This window comes from Mustela erminea, chromosome 7 (assembly GCF_009829155.1).
Source record: "Mustela erminea isolate mMusErm1 chromosome 7, mMusErm1.Pri, whole genome shotgun sequence".
Lineage (NCBI taxonomy): Eukaryota > Metazoa > Chordata > Mammalia > Carnivora > Mustelidae > Mustela > Mustela erminea.
Window position 1 is genome coordinate 75,981,064 of NC_045620.1, and position 19,410 is coordinate 76,000,473.

A 19,410-nucleotide genomic window follows, 5' to 3' on the forward strand; every position below is an offset into this window, starting at 1 on the left:
ATTTTATTCCACTCTCTTCTTGCTTACATGGTTTCTGAGGATAAAACTAATTCAGTTATTATCCTTACTTCTTTATAGGCAAGGTGATTTTTTTCTTCTGAGCTTTTTTGATATTTTTTTATCATTGATTTTCCTAATTTTGAATACGATATGCTTAGGTGTAAGTGTTTTTTGTTTGTTTTTGCTTTGTTTTGTTTTGGCGTTTATCCTGCTTGGTGCTCTCTAAGCATCCTGGATCTGTGGCTTGATGTCTAATATGAATTTGGGGAAATTCTCCATCATTATTGCCTCAAACATTGCTTGTGTGCCCATGGTTCCTCTATATTTGATATTCCCACGACCTATGTTAAACTTTTTGTATTTACCCCACAGTTCTTAGATATTCTGTTCTTTTGAAAATATTTTTATTATTGTATTTGATGTACAATGTTATATGGGTTTCAGGTATACAACATAGTGATTTGATAGTTCTATACATTATGCAATGCTTGCCATGGTAACTGTGGTCACCATCTGTCACTGTACAATGTTATTAAAATATTATTGACCACATTAATTTTTATTCCTGTGACATACTTATAACTGGATGTTTGTACTTTTTAAATTTATTCTCTTTGCTTTTCCATCTTAAAGTTTCTATTGTCATATCCTCAAACCCAGAGATTCTTCCTCTATTGTGTCCATTCTGCCAAATAACTTACCAAAGAAATTCATCATTTGTTAGTGTTTTTGGCCTCCAGCATATCTTCTAGATTCTTTATTAACACTATCATCTGTCTGCTTATAATAACCATGTATGTTGTCTATTTTTTCCAGTAAATCCCTTATCATAGTTTAAAAAAAAAAAATCCTGACCTGATAATTCCAACATTCTTGCCATTTCTGACTCTGGTGGTTATGTTTGTTTAGTGTTGTCAAATTGTGTTTTGCCTTCTAGTACTCCTTGTCATTTTTTCTTTTTTTTTTTTTTTTTAAGATTTTATTTATTTATTCAACAGAGAGACAGCGAGAGGGAACACAAGCAGGGGGAGTGGGAAAGGGAGAAGCAGGCTTCCCACAGAGCAGGAAGCCTAACATGGGGCTTGAGCCTAGGATCCTGAGATCATGACCTGACCCGAAGGCATACATTTAATGACTGAACCCCCCCAGGTACCCCACCTTGTCTTTTTTGTTGTTGAAATGTAGGTATGGTGTACTGGATAAAAGGAACTGTGGTAGATAGGCCTTTAATATTATGCTGGTAAGGTGTTAGAGGAGGAGAAGCATTCTACAGTCCTATGATTAGGTCTCAGTTTTTTGTACTGCACTCCTGGGCTATGAACTTCAACAATGTTTGTCAGTACCCCTACTCCACCACCTTAGGTATTACAGGATGGCTAGAAGGAGCTAGAGTTGGGCTTATCTCAAGTCTGGTAAAACCCCAGTAGAGGTTAGGCTCTGGTAGAATAGTTTCACCTGAGGGTAGGCCTTATTAAGAACAGAATGGTCTGGCGTATTTAAAAATGGTTCCTTTTCCTTCACCCCTATCAGAAGCACAAGGTTTTTTCTCCGATATAAACCAAAAGGACCTGGCCGAGCAACTGCAGGTAAACTTCAGAAAAGTTTGGGGGTCCCTCTGTGACTGAGTTTTACTGGAGTTTTTAACTCTCAGCCTTGTCCATGCCAAGCCTCCAACAATTCCTCAATAGTAGTTCAGGTTTTCTTACCTTGGTCCTGGTTCGGGTGGAGGTTTTTGCTCTAGTAAGTTGTGATTTTCTGTACTCACCAGCCTTTCCAATTTGGGGGGCATTCGTTTGTGCTACAAATTCATTTCTCTGACAAATCTGAGAAGAGTTGTGGATTTTTTTTCAGTTTATACAGATTTTATTGTTAGGATGGAACTGTGACTTCTAAGCTATGTGCATACCAAATGGGAACATGGAAGTCTAGAAATCTACCTTTCAAGTTGAGTCTGATAATTGGGTTTGGGGCTCTTTGACTTTTAAACATTAAAAAAAGGAATATGATTTGGTTTCTGAGAAAACCTATGAATTTATAAATTTATAGAACAACCTTAAATATAAAACTGGTAAAAGTGGAGGCTGTTCTGTTTGGAGTGTGTGTGTTGGTGAGGCAGGGACCCATTGTTTTGTCCTCTCAGACAGACCCTCATCTGGTGGCAGTCCCAAATGCCTTGCAGAGTCCTTCCTTCATTGACCATTATTCAAAGGGCTCTCTCTAGCGTGGAATAAGCAAACTATCTCTGAAAGCTCTAGGAGATGGTTGCATATGTATGTGCATGAGTGTCCTACCAAGGCAAGGAAGGACAGCACCCAAAGGGGCACGGACTTCAGGTATCAGGCCTGAAATTGCTACTGGGAAGTGGAGGGGCAGGAAGGTGACACAGTTGGAATAGAAGTTAGAAATCTCTTTGCTGGGCAAAAAACCCTTTTGAAATGTGCCCCCTTTAAACGTTCCTGCTGGTGCAGGGTATTATTTAGTTAACCCAGCCTAAGGGGGTGTTTTAAAGGTGGAGGATTGCCCTAGTGATGAACAAATATGAGAAATAAACTTCCAGTGGGGCTGGGTTGCAGGCTGACTGTGATTTCCTGATGATCTATAACAATGGTTATTCACTAACAGCTGGCGCATGTCTCCCTCGGACAAAGCCACTGGGAAGCGCAGGCGCTCAGATTGGTGAACCAGAACGGTTTCCCTGGTAACCGTTAACTAGCACGTGTTTTATTGTTTCCAACTGCTTTTCCTGGGGTATTTGCAGGTGGTGGGAGATGCTTTCTTAAAGAGGGGTCATAACCTCATGAACTTTCAGATGTTGCAACAAATTGGGGAACAAAACATTTTTTTTCTCTTTCAAATATATTAAGTAAATCTTATTACATAGTATTTTCAAGACAGATGCAGCCCAACAGTTTTTCTATTTTGCCATTATTTCCAGATGTTACCAATTTTAAAGTCAGAGTTCCCTTTTATGATTAGGATCTATAGGAAGGCAATGTTAGTGATGTGTATGGCAGCAGTATATTATTTAGGTCTTTTTGGGGTGTATTCTGCTTCTACATTTTGCTATAAAGTGGGAAACCCAACCATAAAATCTGACTGTATTTTTAGCTGGACTTCTAATGGTTCATATATTTTTGCCTCTTCATTAATTTAGCTCAATGTTTTTTCTGCCTTTCCTGGAAGTTTACTTTTTTTTCTTTTAATGCACCAGAAAATTTCTAGTGTTGCTATAAAATACAAGACCAAATAAGGTAAGACTTCGTCATGTTAGAATTTCCTTCTATATTTATGTGACATATTTTTGAAATGATCAGTTAATTTCCAGATAGATAGCTCCCTCTTCTGTCTGGTTTCTAGAATTCGCATCTTCTGAAACCACAGATGGAAGATGTGTTATGTATCACAGAATTAGTAGCTTGACTGAAGGTAAACCTAGTTACTATCTATCGAATGGCAAATTCATGATTAGAGTATGGAGAGTGTTTCCACTGTAATTATTTGGTTTAAAATAAAGTCATAAACTCTGTAAATGCTGGGTGGAAGTAAATGAAAACATTCTTTTAAGTTAATATTGAACAGATATTCCTGGAAAAAAAAAAAGGAAGCCCTCATTGATCGCTTGTCTGAACTCTATTTGAAATACCTGGACTTTGGTCAGATAAGCATTTGTCACTTGATTTGCAAAGAATTCAAACAATACCCCAACTCAAGTCTTTTCTTGAGCCTAATTCACAAGGCCTTTTCTTGGAAATGTTATTCATGGGTTTTCAAACCTGCACCTATTTGTAAATTACATCAGTGACATTCAAATGCTCTCCTCCAGGACCTTAGAATGTTTAAAAGGCTTTTTTTTTTCTTTAAGTATTTAAAAAATATCTTTGTTTCCTTGGGTCCAGGTTAATCACTATAAGCAAGAGTTAGGGTTATGCTCTGAAAATGAACACAGAAAGATCAACAACCTAAACTCGTAGCCGTAGAACAGAAGAGCTAAGATACTATTTATGATGATGAGGGCATTTACATACATTTGTTTTTGTTTCTAGAGATAAAGTGATAAATTTTCACTGCAGAGGAAAATGTAGATTCATTGAGACTTACCCTTCTCATTCCCTCCAGTGGCAAGTTTTTATATGACCCTAATCATGTAAATATGTATGTATGTGTGTGTGTGTGTATATATATATACACATATATATACATATATATGTATATACATACATATATACATACATACATATGTATATATGTATATACATAATGAACACTGTTCACAATTCTTTGCTTTTGTTGGGACAGACACACCTGAGTGAGAGCTCTCATTTTCCCTCACACAGGCCTACTGGTATCGTGGCATTGTTGTCTTAGTTTCATTCAAGGGGTCTAAGGAATGATTTGAGCATAGTGGAATGAGAATCAGCAAACAATCGATGACCAATATTGGAACACTGAAGCATACATTTAAACTTTTAAAATTACATCCTCATCTCTCAAATAATGCTCCAAGTCCTGAAGTACATGGTAAATCTCATTTGGAATGAGGGACTGTCGGAAATGAGTACACTGAATTCAACTTCCCCCTCCCCAGCACTGAGCCCAGGAAGGGTAGCTGCCTTGCTGAGGGTCCTGGAATATGGTGGTGACATAGATGTCTTTTTCTGGTTCATATCTGAGTGCTCTTTTAGCCAAACCACACGCTCTGCCGTGGTCAGAGAGTTCTTTACTATTTGGCTGTGGCTCTACAGATAAGACTTGTGAGATTTCTTCCCTTCTCCCAGTGCACATACTCCCTTCCCCTATCATTTCCCAGCTTGGCATCCCAATGACTTAATAGCTGAGTGACTTTGGACTAGTTAACCAACCTCTCTGTGCTTCAGTTTTCAAATGAGGCTAATAATAGTGCATTGCTCATAGAATTAATACCAATGATAGGCATGACACTGTGTGAGCATATAGTAAGCCCTTGATAAATATTGGCTATTTTTATTGCTATATTTTTCTACCATTCTTCATCTAGTATGTACTGTGGTCTTCATTTACTCTGTAGCATGCAGTAATCACTTTCTAAAACAACTGAAGATTGTTTACCCCCATGTTCATAGCACATTATTTACAATAGTAAGTGTGGAAGCAACACACATGCATGGATGAATGGATAAATAAAATGTAATATATACATATACTAGAATACTATTCAGCCTTAAGAAAGGACACTTGGACACATGCTATAACATGATTGAATCTTGAGGATATTATGTTAAATAAGCCAAATAAGAAGGCGAATACTGTATGATTCCCCATACATGAGGTAGCTGGAGTAGTCCAATTCAAAGAGCTAGAATGGTGGTCGGCAGATAGATGGTGGTTGGCAGAAGCTGGGGAGGTGGGCATAATGGAGAGTTGTTTAAAGAGGACAGTCTGAGTTCTATAAGATGAAAAAAGTTCTGGAGATTTATTGCACCACAATGGGAATGTACTTAACACTATGGAACTTCAGATTTAAAAATGGCTCAGAAGGTAAATTTCATGTTGTGTATATTATTGCAATTTAAAACTTTTAAAAAATAAACACAATTGAAGGGTAGAGATCAATTAGAGCATATTAGTTACATTGGTCGACCCTGGACATTCTAACTTTTTGGTCCCAGAATTCTGGGTCATTGCATTGGGTTCAAACGGAGAAAGTTATGGGGTTAAGTGTGTGATAGTAGGTCACAGGCATTTTAGTTCTGTTTTCTTCCTCTAGGATTGCTGACTTCTTGGCAAGGATGATCTTAATTTCCAGGGCCTTATAGTTTATGGACTCAGATGAAATTACAGAAGCACACTGTGCCCCTCCCCCCAGACATATGAAGAAACCCCAGAGACTTTTCAAAAAATGCAGACACATGAAAAGCAAACTTGATTGAGCAAGTTTACCATTAACAAAAACGTCATGGGGAAGGGGATGGTATAGGCTGTTAGAAAGAAGCTTAGAAATCACTTTATTGAACAAAGCAAGCAGATAGAGAAAAAGAAGAAAATTTCATCTGGGTTTAGGATTTCTTTTCAAAATTCCTATTTATCCTTATTGTCTACAGAGATGATGAAAAGCATCCTACACTTCAAGGATAAAAAGCAAGCATGACCAGAAATGAGTTTATGCTAAATTGACATTTGATAATTTCTTGTCATAATCTGATATAAAAGTTATATCCCCTTTCAGTTCATGAGTTCCTTTTATTCAATTTTAATACCCTTTTAATTTCAATTCAGTAACATTTACTGAATCTACTATATAGTATCTTAGGAGACTTCTGGTTGGAGTTTAAAAAAAAAAAGCTGAAACCTTTTTAAAAAAAAATGTTTGAAGTAATTGAATTTACTGGAAATAATAACAGTTCTCTTTCCAAATAACATTTCCATTATGATCATGGAACTTACATAAACCAAATATTTGCAGAGGAAAATTCTTCAACTATATTGTAGCAAGACTGTCTTCTTTCAGACATGCTAGTAAGTCACCACCCAAGTGGATGGGTTCGCTCAAGCCAGCTCAAAAAATGGACAAGATAGGTACTTTTACAGCTCATCAAAAAGAGCAATGAAAATGCTTAGTAATAGGCCATCACTGAAGTGTGTCCAGCTATGTCACTTTTAAAATGGCACATTTTAATTTTACTTTGTTCTTATGAAATAACAATGGGAAGTTTTACTTTAAGTGTTATAAGTTGTACACTGACATACAATTATTAGATTATTCAGGCACACTACCACAATCCTAATTTCAGCATCCTCTTAGTAAAAAGCCTGGATTTATGAATCCACTAACTGGCCCTTTATTGGAATCCAAAGAGGTCAGTAACAATCTGGAAATCACAAAATACGCGTGAAGAAAAACCATAAGACTTACCAAGAAAAACAGCTGTAACAGCGTCAGACAAAAGGCCAATTTGATGACATTATTCATTCTTTCAGTCTCCACTACTTATTCCGACCATCTGAAGGCTCTAGACGTAGTTGGGGGGGAAAAGAGGGTGGTTTTAATAAAAGCTGTGAAAGGTGAGAAACGGACTTTGACAAACACAACTAAACACATTTCTGTATTTCATAATAGAAACATTTTCCTTTTCATTCTCAATATCACTAGTTGAATAAGTCCCCACCACTGCAAGGATTTGTAACAGAAACATTTTTCCCTTTTGAGAGAGCGAGACATTAAGTGCATTTAAAAAGGTTCACATTTAGCTTTTAACCAAAAGCGAACCTTTGGTGGCTTTCCAATCCTTTTCAAGTCAAGAAGCCTTAGAGAGAAACTGAAGTGTAAGAGATTAGATCTCGGCCTACCTCTTTTCAGCCCTTGAGAATTCCTTTTCCAGGTAGTTTCTCAAATAGTGACGCTATATCGGAACTCTCAGTTCTTCTCCTTGGAAGTTATTAAATCAGCAGAAAGACGGACAATAATGGCACATGAAATCTAAGTTTTGTATAGGAAACGGACAGGCAGTCTACACTTTGTTATTTACTTGATAGACAGAGCCATTTTGACAGCCCTAACCTTGGAAACCACAGGTCCTGCTGAGCTCAGCAGGAGTCAAGCGCTGAGTACCATCTGTCAAAGCTTTATTTCCCCCTCCTTCTTATCCACGCGTTTACTATAAGATGCTGAAAAGAGCACTGAATGGAAAGTCTGCTACCTACAGTTAAACTTGAGCGTCTTGTAACGCTAATGTTGGGGTAAGAAATTCCCTTTGCAGTCTACCAAATTTGGGTGAACTGAATTAGGTATGCTGTGTCCTTTCTTAGTGGCTCTCCTCTGACAAAACCATGGGTTGAGAAACCATTTAACTGCACTCCAAACAATCATGCTACAAAATTAGCAAATTGCACCTAGTTACAGTTTTTGCCAACTCTGTGACTAAAATCGTGGATGGCTTGGAAAGTTCTCAGTTCTAAGGATTTGTGGGTTTTTTTCTTAATGTTGTTTAATTAAACCTGTATAAAACAACAAATTTGCTTCTTTCCCAAAGGTAGACTTTAATGAGCTAACCTCTTGCTTCATAAATAAAATCCTAGAACACATAAATAAAATCTCCCCCTCTGTGTGGCATAATCAACTCTTAAAAATTACCAGGCCTAGTCATAATAAAAATCAATTAAATAATGTTGCACTTGTATAGAAGACGATGTCTCAACTGATAATAAAGGAGTCAGAAGTGGCATTGCTTTTAAGTGCTACCAAAATGCTACCTAATTTTTGAAGTACACATTTATTTTGCATTAAAATTTTTGTGTATTTAATGAGTAATTTTAGGTGTCTATTTGAAATCTTTAGAATACCCTTTCTAGCATTCACAGTTCATTCAGAAATTTAGAAACTTTCCATAAACACAGAATCATAAAATAGAAGTTTTGAATTTAAAAGTTGAAGAAACTTATCTTTTTTAGAAGTATTATTCCAAATTTAAATTTTCAATTAAATTTTATGCTTAATTCTGACATATTCTTTGTTTTATCTAGTCTTTCTTCTAATTTTCCTAAATGCTACAAAAAGAAATTTAACATAGTATATTGTAATAATAATACTATATACACTATATAGTATATAGTGTATATAGTATATAGTGTATAGTAAATCTATACACTAGATTTACTATATTATAGTAAATATATTCATTGTTTAGTGGGTAATTTACATTGCAAAGAAGACATTAGAAATTAAGTATTTTAGTTGATTACACAAGTAAGTACTTTTTACATTTTATATTTTATCCCATGTGCTATATGTATGTTGTGCAGAGATTTGAGACTCTTACACATAAACGCTTAAAATGCTTAATGTAGAATATTTTTAATAAATTTCACACCCAGGGGATGATTTTTTAATTTGAAGTGACCAAGAAATGATTTACTTTGTAGTGTCAAAACTAGTTAATGAATAACAAATTGTTTCTAATTATTGCCAGATTGAATTTTTGTGCATCAGTTTCACAAGACACTTAAGCCTTATATTCTTTCATGAATACATGCAGAAATGCATTTGAACAAAGTCTGAACATGTAATACTTGAGTTGGGACTTGGTCCCTTTTCTGAGCTTCCCTCACCAGCCCTTGTTCCTTAGAGGGACTGAGCGCTTTCAGGGGCTGAGAGAGGAAGCTGACTTTGCAGACAGACAGGGCCCCTGCTCCATAAATACATAAATACGTCTTCCAAAGGTCTTTTAGTGCCTGAAATCCTTTCTCCTGGGGGCAGGAAACAACTTTTACCACACTGAGAGAGAAAAATTCGAAGACAAATGCCCCCAGGGAAAGACAGCACGTGGATTTAAATTAATCTTGCTGACAGTTATTCTAAGAGCAAAAAGAAGCAGAAGAGAGCAGGAGGGGAGGCCCTCCAGATGGAGAAGGGGGAAAGGAAGAGAGAAAAAGTGGGTCTTCCTCAGGGATTCACCTAAGGGCCAGTTCAAGCGTCCACAGAGCCGTCTTGCTTGGCGTAATACATGCATAAGTTTTCTTGAGTCTCACTGTTACGTTAATTGTCAAAGAATCAGAATCTGAGCGTTCAGGGGATGTCAAGGATCATTTAGTGAAACTGCATTTATAGAAATGAGGAAATTAGGACACAGGTAAGCCTACTCGATAGTTTATCTGAACCTTGGCTAAAAAGTTGTTTCAGTGTGATTCGACTGGGTTTAAATCCTTCCAGAGAATTTAACTTAATAATTTGCTTTCCAGTCTGTCAGTAACAATTACACCCTGTATTTTCTATTTTATGTATATATTTATACCATAGCTGTTTCTAAAAAGGGTGGAGGTAAGTCATGTTTATGCTATAATTTGGAGTTTATGAAGGGCTTTTTTTTTTTTTAAGATTTTATTTATTTATTTGACAGAGATCACAAGTAGGCAGAGAGGCAGGCAGAGAGAGAGAGGAGGAAGCAGGCACCCCACGGAGCAGAGAGCCCGATGTGGGGCTCGATCCCGGGACCCCAGGATCATGACCTGAGCCGAAGGCAGAGGCTTTAACCCACTGAGCCACCCAGGCACCCCTATGAAGGGCTTTTTTGCCTTGACTTTGTTACTGTCTTAGTTGATCTGGCATAATAGTTTTTCTTTTTTGTGGCGGGGTGGGAAAGCGGACTTTAAACATCGTTTGTTATTTCTGTAGTCCAAGTCTCCTGGGTTTATTTGAGCATGTGTTAGCTGTACAGTTCCATGGCAGTCTGGGGAATAATTTTCATTCAGAATAATATTTTGAATAAATTCTGAGTAATTCGGAATAATTTCAGAATAATATTTATTCAACAAAGATTTATCAAAGACCTGCCATGGGTGAAGAATTGGAGATACTAAGAAAAGCCTCTGCATTTCTACATTATAACAGGTTATATAGGTTATAGCAGGCAATGTGACAATAACAGGACATACAGAAACGTGAATTACAGACTCACACAAATATTATGAAACTACCAGTGCACTGAGTGGCATGAAGGAAAGGGACATGAAGGGGTGAGCAGGTGCCACAGGGTAAGTTTTTCCTGTGGGACAGGTCTGCAAGCCTCCCTGATGGAACTGAGGCACCTCGGAGAAGCGCGGAAAGGAGAGAGATACCCAGGCAGAGGATGCATGAGCCAGTGCGAGGACCTGCGAGAAAGCTGTGTGAGGGCAGCTTGGAACTCAAAATGGAAAGTGACAGGGGAGGGCCAGACCCCACAGAATTGTGTGAACTGTGCTAGGGATGATGGGGGTCTATCTTAGGGACAACTGGAAGCAAATGGTTTGCAGTAGGGTAGAAGTGTGGTGACCTGACTAGACTGGGTTTTGAGATGGCCACTTTGCCAACAATATGGGGAAAGTTTGGGCAAAAGTGGAGTCGTGTCTGAGAGGGGCTGGCTTTCTTGCTGGGTGAGCAGTACCAAACATGTGTCCGCACTGCACAGACGGGACAGCCGAGGGCTGAGAAATGATACAACCAAACTCCGAGCCCATGTCTCCTATTTCTAGGACAGATATTGCTGGCACCTTTATCCCACCTTGAAGCGTAACACAGATTTCTGTTGTTTAGTGTTTGTCCGCTGAAAATGATGCTGTCTCAGGGGTGTTTGAGGATACCATGCGAGTCCACACCGTTCTGCAAGACAGTCTAGTGTGGTGGCAGTCTATAAGGGTCACCGCAATTGGGAGCTGTGTCTGTCCCCATCTTGACAGGAAAATGGAAAGTCCCTCCCTGCCCCTAGTATAGTTTCTATCTCTGTGTGGCCTTTTTAAAATAGAACCATATGGGTTAATAAGACCCTATTTTCATTCTTACAAGAAAGCTTCAGGGTACATAGATCGTATGTGCAGTGGAGTTTCAAAGAGGCTAAGCATTGTGTGTCCTGGTTTCCTCATCTGTAAAGTGGGGGTGATAACATTCTCAGAGGACTGAATGAGCCAGGCTGATGAAGCTTTCAGCACAGCCCCGAGAACAGACAGCTCTGTCGTTGTTCATTCTTGTTACCATCCATGGAGTTCAGGCCAGATTTAAGGATACTTTGTAATAACTGTATTAGTTCTCATCATTACTACATTTGTTTCCATGATAATTATTCTAAAGAGATAAAGTAATTGAATAACTACTGAAAGTTTAGGAAACAGCCACCTATATCCTATTTATCCTGATAAAACACGAGAGGTTTCACAAATGTTTTCCAGAAGTATACCTGTCTTGACATAGTGGAATTGTAATGTTGCCACAGTTTTATAACCTGCTTTTGCTCTTGACAGTATACCAGAATTTTTCATGCTGCTGCCAAGTCTTGGCAAATATGTTAAATGAGCAACTGTTCCATAATTTAATTAGCCACATATCCTGAACAGAGAGCATTTTGGTTGCTTTCAGTTTTTTTCTATTATAAATAATACTGTAATCATCATTTTAGTACATGTAAAATTTTCTTCCTTGGGAATATTTTCCTGGGATACATTTCCAGAAATTTATAAATTAGAACTTGAATATTTTTTTTTAGTATTTGCTACTTACTGCTAAATCATGGCCCTACTCTTTTATTTTTACTTTAATAACTTTATTTTATAAATGTCCTTTGTTTTGTTTGGCTTCCAACCTATTTTTTAAAGAAGTGATTTGTTCAAAGTTACGAGGGTGAATAACAGTAGAAACAGTACTTGTAGTCTTCTTTCCGTTATACCAATGATACCAATAGGAAAAAAAAAATGAAGTTCTCATGGCCCAGATGTGAAAGAGCCATTCCTTAGGACTAGCCGAAGCAGCTGAAAAGACAAACATCCAAGATTTGGAAATTTTGAGTTCTACCCCCTGTCATTTACTGTTTGACTTTGGTCTTCTCAACTATAACATAGATGCATTGGCTTCCATACTGCACCAGAGTGCTCTTGGAGCAGTGTAAGCCACTACACTGGTGTAGGGCAGACCTTGCTCTCTGAATCCTGAGCACTGAGTTGCTCTAAGAAGCTGTAACATAGTGCAGTTCAAACTTGGATCTGCATAACAGTCATTTGGGGATCTGGTTAAAGATTTATTTATTTATTTATTTATTTATTTGAGAGAGATTTTTTTTTTAAAGATTTTATTTATTTATTTGACAGAGAGAGATCACAAGTAGGCAGAGAGGCAGGCAGAGAGAGAGGAAGGGAAGCAGGCCCCCCACTGAGCGGAGAGCCCGATGTGGGACTCGATCCCAGGACCCTGAGATCATGACCTGAGCCGAAGGCAGCGGCTTAACCCACTGAGCCATCCAGGCGCCCTGGGGATCTGGTTAAATATAGTTTTCAAAGGACTAGGGTAGGGTTGAGGTTTAACTTTTTTTTTTTTCTTTTTTTTAAGTAGGCTCCACCCTCAATGTGGAGTCCAGAGAGGATCCTGAACTCAGACCCTGAGATCAAAGGCCTGACTTAATGTTAAGAATCAGATGCTTAACTGACTGAGCCACTGAGGCAGCCCGAGATTTTACATTTCTAACAAGCTCCTAGGCAGTGTCTCATGCTGCTTCTGCTGGTCCATGGACCACACCTGAAGAAGCTGGCCCAAACAGCCACGCTGAGTGGTGGTTCACTCGCACAGGTGACTATGTCCACATGCAGAGCACCCTGCCCACAAAGCGATAATAAGTGGAAAAGAATAAGAGTTAATAGTAGTTGGCCAGATGCTCCTGAGGTGGGGTCTAACATGCTGGAACGTGTGGTGTGTGGATATTCCTGACCTCTTTGTAGAGGAAGCACTCTCTGATCTGTTTCCTCTTCAATGAGGGAGACTCCCTGAACCTAGGCATGTCCCCTTTCCTGAGATGTGGTAGGAAGTGGAAAGCAGTAACCTGGAATAATGGAGTAATATGGAAAGGTCTAAGCCTTTTATTATTATTTCCCTTATCTGAATTCAAACCCAAGAATGAATTTTTCCATCCTTGTTTTACCTTGGTGGCAATCTCACCAAAGTCTCCTTAAGAGCTGACCGAGAAAATTTGCCAGCAGCAACTTAGAAGCCATAATGCATCGTTACCAATCTCTCCAAACATCTGCTGCATGAAAAGAAGCAAGATCTTGCAGTGGCGGAGGGCAAGAGGGCATCTCCAAAGTGGGATGTCCCAAGGCTGCTCTGAGGCCGCCCTTTCTCTGCAAGCAGGCTGCCCTGGGAGGCTCCAGCACCTGTTCTTACACATTCCTGCTGGCTTCTGTTGTTTGCAGTTGCTGTCAAAAGCCTCCCAGGGGAGGGCTGGGACGAGCCTTGTCAGGGAATAAGAAAAGCCTGGAGTGTGGCAGTTGGCCTCGCAAATGCGAGGACGTTCACAGTCCCAGTAGGGACCCTCTTTTCCCTTTTCACATCACCACATGCCTCTTGTCAAAGGGAAATCCTTTGAGTTTAGGTACTGCAGCAGAGAACTGTTTCTTTGAAACTAAGGTGATATTGATAGCCTAGTTCCATTTTTTCTAAACTTGAGACGCCAGGGGCAGGACCTGGAGGTACACAGCCTTCGGCCTCATGGAGTTGCTGCCCAGAGAGCCGGCCAGTACCTTTTCAAGAAGGAAGAAAAGATCCCGAGGTTGGCGCACAGGAAAAATAGTCCACCTGCAAATTTGACTTGAGCCTTGAAAGAGTAACGAAACTTTTGAAGAAACATTCAGAGGGAGGATATAATAAATGTATTTTTATTTTGAATTTTTGCCTGAAAAAACCTCCTTGGGAGGACCACACAGTTCCTTCAGTCCAAGTGCAGGTGGCTCTGTCCTTGAATGTCATTGTAAGTCTGCATCTTAGGATGTGCGAACAGTTTTTGATATAATGAAGACACAACTTTGGTCATTTTTTTGGTATTTATCTTTTTTAAGATTTTATTTATTTATTTGACAGACAGAGAGCACAAGTAAGCAGAGCAGCAGGCAGAGGGAGAGAGAGAAGCAGGCTCTCTGCCAAGCAGGAAGCCCGATGTGGGGCTCCATCCCAGGACCCTGGAATCATGACTGGAGCCTAAGGCAGCTGCTTAACCAAATGAGCCACCCAGGCGACCCTTTTGGTATTTATCTTATTGTAAGCAGTAGTGAAGTAGGATTCTTGGTCTCAAATTAAAGGTTTTTCTTCTTGTTCATTAATCATCAGAGTCTCAGTTTAAAATTTAAAGCACAGAAAATGCAGAAAACAGCTTTCAAGGGGATTCTTAGCCAACAGGTTTTATATGATTAAAAATTAGCTCCATAAAAGATACATTTTGGCATGCTAAAAGATAATGTTTATAGCTTTAAAATGCTGCCTTTCCTTTGCATGAACATCTCTCAATATAGGACAAAATGAAGTTACAACTTATATTTCAGAATACAATTTATTTATTAAAAAACGTAATCCCTATCAGGGTCCTGAATTTTTTTCACTCAATATTAATATGATTGTCTTAGTTAAGTTTTGATTGAGATAAAAGTTGTTTGAGCTATGCAGGCTTTTGGGGCCTTTAAAAACCTAAATATCAGGACAATAGTAACGTAAGCTTATTTACTTTAACAGAATACAGTTTACGTTTAGGGACTATATTCAGAGTATATCTGTTTTAAGCAAGAAACAAAAGCTCTGCTTTGAAATGTTCTTCTCTTTTGTCCAAGTATAATCACCGAGTTTTGGTTAAACTGATATTTATTAAATCCTCTGGTCCACATGAGGTTTTACATACATTTTAAAATAGAATAACCTTGGTGCCTGGGTGGCTCAGTCCCTTAAGTGCCTACTTTCAGCTCAGGTCCTGATCCCAGGGTCCTGGGATTGAGTCCTGCATGGGCAGGAGGCGCGGGCTCCCTGCGCAGAGGGGAGCCTGTTTCTCCCTCTACCTGCTGCTTCTGCAGCCGTGCCAGTGCGCCACCCACTCCCCCACCCCTAATTGCACAAGCTTTCTCTCTCTGACAAATAAATAAGTAAAATCTTTTAAAAAGTAAGTAAAGTAGAATTATCAATAGGTAATTATTTCATTAGATAACTGTGAAATGATGTCTTTTACATCAAAATCAGGTCACTTGGCTACTAAAGAAATCACTGTTTTCCTTTAGGGTTTTAAAATTCTGTATTATTAGAATGCTGATATTTTAATATAAATTATAAATACATGATTTTAGGATTGCTAAATTGCTAATGAATGTAATATAAATTTAAAAAGTGTTTTTGAGGGGTGCCTGGGTGGCTCAGTCATTAAGCATCTGCCTTGGGCTCAGGTCATGATCCCTGGATGGATCCTGGAATCCAGTCCTGTGTCGGCTCTCTGCTCAGTGGAGAGCCTGCTTCTCCCTCCCCACGTCCCCTCCTTGTGTTCCCTCTCTTACTGTCTCTCTTTGTCAAATAAATAAAATATTTTTTAAAGTGTTTTTGCAACTGGTATTCAGGAATAAGGCAATCTGGTTTTCAAAATGTCTGATTTTAGCTATTGTAGAATTTCACAGAAGTCCATGTGAAAGATCCATATAATGAAAATTCAGAAAATCTGGTTGCCTTCCTCACAGGCAACTGTTGAAATACTTAAGATTAAAACCGTCCACCTAAAGGCCTGTGTATTTTCAGTCTTCTACAGATACAGGAATGTCTTCTGCCAGAGGAGATTCTAAAAAGTGTTTTTGCAAGGCTCTTCCAGAGGACATTGCCCTGTTTCAGCTCCCTCTCACCATCCTTTGGGGGTGGGAGTCATGGCTAAAAGCTTGGCTCTTAACTGATAGCAAATGGGGGAACTCTCCAAATTTAGGGTAATCTGATCCCTTGTCAAAGGAGACCTGAAGTACTTCCAACTCTTGCTTGTTCTTGAAAAGAGGGCATAAACTGCAAGTCTTTCTTTCAGCCTCTCCAAGTTCCTCTTGCTCTTTGTAAAAGCCAGCAGTGGGAGATTGACTCCAAATGGGACTTACCATTTTGGGGAAGGAACTGGAGCTGGTGGATCTCGAATCATCTGTATCTACTATCCTTTTGTCCAGAGGTGGGAGCACCAGAAATCCTGCTGGATGGAAGCCTGATTCTGGAGGAAAGGTGCCTTCAGAAGGGAATGCCCCAGTAAAAGGACGTCTTGTCTATATGGGCAGCCATGGAACCTTCACATTTTTTAGATTGTTTTGGAGGAGCTCTGAAAAGAAAGAAATCTTTCATTGTAGGAAAAAGTGCCTATACTTCTAGTGTGAACTACCTAAACCAAATTTAGTTTTTTGGTGACAGTAAAAATAATTTTGGCATTGTACTGCCTAAAACGTATATATTTTTGAAAGACCTTGAAAGCACACATATTCATTGGTGAGCTCATGTGGTAAGAGACTTATAGAAACTCTTGAATATGTTCTATCGGTAAAATCCTGTTTTGTGGCTTATTCAGCCTGTAGAACAGATTGCTCCCGCAGAGTATCCTTCCTAGCAATGTGTATTGTCATTTATTTGAATACGTCTTGTGGGGTTAAGCACTTCTGGTATATTTTTCATGCCAGAACCTAAGGAAGCAACAGAGGCCCGGCATGATGAAGCTGATAGAGGTCACCAGATAAATTTACATGGAGAGGCAAGTCTCCAGCTTTAAGCAAATGACTTATCTGTAATGTGATGCAAGTACAAAGACTGACCTTTCAAATGTTTGTTGGGCTTCAAGTGTCCGGAACGATCAATATGTACATTATTGTTTATATTTTATGTTCCCGATCCCATTAATGTATGCCTACGGAGTGCCGGGACACCATTAGTTTCTGATACTTCTGCAGCTACTGGGTGGCATTCATCAAACAGAAAGGCAGCACTTACTGACTTGTGACAGTTTTTGAATTTCTCGAGCTCAACATTTCATGAGCTGCTTATCTCATTTTGGTAAGCAAGGCCTTTATTGCTCTGAAGCCTCCTCAATTAAATAGTAACGAACCCATTTGTTTAAGGCAAATCTTTAACTTGCAGACTCATTAATTTCTCCATCGTGAGTGTGGGAAGATGTGTTCTTGGGCAGGGGAGAGCAGAGAAGCTTGGTGCAGTGATTGCTGGGTTGGGGGGCTGGGGGGGTGGGACTGTCTCTAACTGGCTTGGACCAGTGACCTTGGACTCTTTCTCTTTATTAACATATAATGTTTTTTATTAACATATAATGTATTAACATATAATGTATCATTTGCTTCAGGGGAGTACAGGTCTGTGAATCCTCAGTCTTACACAATTCCCAGCACATGGACAGGTCTCTTAATGTCCCTGAGCTGGTTCTGCAATGGTGAAGGGGGGGAGGGGGTAAGATAATCACTAAGGTCCTCTTCAGCGTGGACATTTAAGAGGTAATGGAATATCAGTATGCAAATACGTGAGGAGCAGTGCAACTTTACCAGTAAGTGCAAAACTGAGAGTGGAGAAATCCTTCAACCACCCTGCCTCCCCTCTGAATAAGGACATAAGGGAAAGCTGCACTCCTCCTTATTTACCCAGAACATAGTAGACTCATTGTGGGTGCCTGGGAGAAAGGTATTTGTGAAGTAAATACACCTGTAACAAAATACATATAAACACAGATATACTTGTATGTAAATAAATACATAAAAAATATAAATATACGTAAAAACAAATGTAAAGATATAAACACCTCACAAATATATGCAATTATATGTATACAATTAGACATAGGCCTATAATTACATATATGTATGTGTATGTATGTGTGTGTGTGTATGTATATATATATATATTTATTTATTTATTTATATATAGGGTCATATTTTTTTTTTCTACTTCATTTTCTCCCATTCTATATACCTTATTCTCACCCTACCCTAAGAATGCTCAAAGTGAAAAGGAACACCTGTTATTGGGGCACAAGAGGAACACTTATTCATTGAGTTAGTTAAGGTACTCACTTCTGTATTAATTAACTCTCTCTTTCTAGGGTTTTATTATTGGAGGGTATAATGATTTATAATTAACCATCCATGGTCCAATAAAAAAAATTGTGAATTGATGAATTGGTTTCTAAATTCTCCGTGTTATCGACAAGTTGCTGCATCACTGAAGCTGTAAGACATGTCGTCCATTATTAACTTTGATGGCATTAAAAAAGATAAATTAGATCTTTAAGGTAGAAATGAGTTCTCACAAAGCCTACCCTTGTAAGTGGACATGGTCTCAATTTTCCCTGAATTTTATCCCACTAATATTTGTTTAAGTTTATTCTGGTTTCACTTCGATTTTATTGATTGTTTAGTAAACATTAACTGATGATAGAGCCTCCTAAATATGAATAGATAATAGATAATCAATGCGTAATGCAGTTTAAGAGATAAAATACTTTTGGACTGGAAATGCCTTATTTAAAAAATTAAAATTTACAATGAACATTTTAGAAAGTAAACCTATCTCTTCAATGTACAAAAAGTTAAATTTACGTTTAAGACAACAGTACTAGAAAGGAAAATATACATAAAACATACTATTTCTAAGGCACATTTAAAGTATAAACATACTTTTAAGGAGAAACTAGCATCTTTTGAGCTCTGATAGTTTGTGCTAGGACAAAGGTAAAAGGCAATAATAAATTCAAAATAGCATTTGAAATTTGAGCTCAATAGTTGATTTATTACAGAGGGAAAATGTTCTTACCTTGGCTTTTGCAAAAATCCTTATTCTTACTATTGTTTACTCCTCCAACCTAAAACAGTCTTTTGTTTCATAGCCAGAATCTTACTTTTCTAACATTGCCCATTAACGGCTCTGCTATCTGCGGCAACACAAGATGTGTTGGGGGAAAAAAATGACTTAGGCAAGTTTTTAATACCTTAAATTGGACCCGCCTTTTATCCCACAATCCCTTTTGTGTGTCTCATTATTGATCAGACATATGCTGTTTTTTGAAGCCTGGGAATTACCAGGGCAGTGTTTTATTCGACTGTTTATCTCTTTAGCAAAATTGTTGCCATCTCTGACCTTTCAAAAATGTTTATGACAAGGTGTTT

General features: G+C 38.4%; 1 long non-coding RNA gene across 2 annotated transcripts in view; it reads right to left on the bottom strand.

The window, feature by feature from the left end:
* The window catches only part of LOC116595602, a 63,005-nt gene extending 43,821 nt beyond the window's left edge, over window positions 1-19,184 (bottom strand). The window contains exons 1-4 of one of the 2 annotated variants that reach the window (XR_004287761.1): window positions 19,058-19,184; window positions 16,363-16,574; window positions 6,890-6,986; window positions 1,128-1,823 (exon numbers count right to left, since the gene is read on the bottom strand). This is a non-coding gene — a long non-coding RNA (uncharacterized LOC116595602). Of the gene's footprint in view, window positions 1-1,127; window positions 1,824-6,889; window positions 6,987-16,362; window positions 16,575-19,057 lie in introns of those variants that run through there. The other variant, XR_004287760.1, reaches the window with a different exon arrangement.
* Between the last annotated feature and the right edge of the window lie 226 nt (window positions 19,185-19,410).